Source organism: Nannospalax galili, unplaced genomic scaffold, assembly GCF_000622305.1.
Source record: "Nannospalax galili isolate Female #2095 unplaced genomic scaffold, S.galili_v1.0 scaffold1146, whole genome shotgun sequence".
NCBI classification, from domain to species: domain Eukaryota; kingdom Metazoa; phylum Chordata; class Mammalia; order Rodentia; family Spalacidae; genus Nannospalax; species Nannospalax galili.
Window position 1 is genome coordinate 965898 of NW_008355380.1, and position 1638 is coordinate 967535.

General features: G+C 40.2%; 1 protein-coding gene across 3 annotated transcripts in view; it reads right to left on the reverse strand.

Annotated features, from left to right (window-relative positions):
• Tert (telomerase reverse transcriptase) overlaps positions 1-1638 on the reverse strand; it is a 33030-nt gene that overhangs the window by 21120 nt on the left and 10272 nt on the right. The gene's annotated exons all lie outside the window — the stretch shown is intronic.

Genomic DNA, 1638 nt, shown 5'->3' on the forward strand with positions numbered 1-1638 from the left:
CATTCTGCCTACTACACAAAGTGCAATATATTGGGCTGTTGCTCTAGCTGAATAGTTCAGGGACATAATTTATATCAATAACTAATTAATTGTTGTGCAGAATTCAAATATTTTAAAGGAGGCAGAAGAAGTGATTGAATTTTTGGCATAGATCATACCAGGATCGTCTGAGCCTTCTGTGAATATCAAAATCAAATGAACAAAGGGATTCTTGCTAAGGATTCCTAACCTTCACTGCTCCCTCCCATCACACTGCAGCAGCATTGTGTGGCAAAGGTGACAGAATGGAGGGGATCTCAGTTCTGCATGCCTCTGAGGTTCAGTGGCTGTCTTTGCACACATCCCTCTGTGATTAGTTTTGCACAGCTAGAAAATGTTGCAACTAATTATCCTAGCTACATAACTTTTGTTTTTAAAGAAGGAAATTGACTGCTCACTGTCACATTGTAAAGCTTACTAAAAGATTGGAGAGATGGCTCAGTTGGCAAGGTACCTGCTGGGCAAGATGAGGACCTGAGTTTGATCCCCAGTACCCATGTGAGAAAGGCAAGCATGGTGGGCTACTCTTGTAATTTCAGCACTGGAGAGGTGAAGACAGGAAGATCCCTGGGGTTCACTGGACACAGAACCTAGCCTACTTGGTGATTTCTGGACCAGTGAGAGACCCTGCCTCAAAAAAAATATAGACAGCATCTAAAGACAGAATAATGCTGAGTTTTACCTCTGGCCTCCACTTGCATACAGACATAAAGTGTAAAATTAAAATTTATACATTAAGTGTAAACACACTTTCCAACACACACACACACACACACACACACACACACACACACACACACACACACACACACACACACACACACACACACACACACACACACACACACACACACACACACACACACACACACACACACACACACACACACACACACACACACACACACACACACACACACACACACACACACACACACACACACACACACACACACACACACACACACACACACACACACACACACACACACACACACACACACACACACACACACACACACACACACACACACACACACACACACACACACACACACACAAAATCAACAATTTTTTTTAATGTATTGTACTTGAGGAGGAAGCATGGAAATTTACATCATGCTAATTAATAGAGGTGATAAATATTACCATGGAAATCTACCCGATGACTGCATAGACATACACAGGCGCCAAGGGTCCAAGTGCAACCGATTATGACTAGTAATAATCAGGTGCATACAGATTAGAGATGCATGTACCAATATCTCAGTGTTAGGAAAAACAGTGTGTCTTTCTGCAAGGAACAATATATTCTAAAGTGAAATGGAGATCTTTTTTAAAGGTTAAAAATCTCATTCAATTTTGTGTCTTACAGGGCTTATACTCAGTTCAATATTGTATAACTGTATTAACTCAACTGTGAACCTAGAAACTTGCACGCACTTGTGAAAGAGATGTACTCTTGCTCTGGAGTGGGTTACTGAGTACGTTACATCTGTAGTGAAATGCTTCTAAGCATGTCGTTATTAAAAATTTTTTTTAAAATGGTTAAAAAAATAATTCTTCAAAGCATAAAAATTTGCTCCTTAACAATTAGTA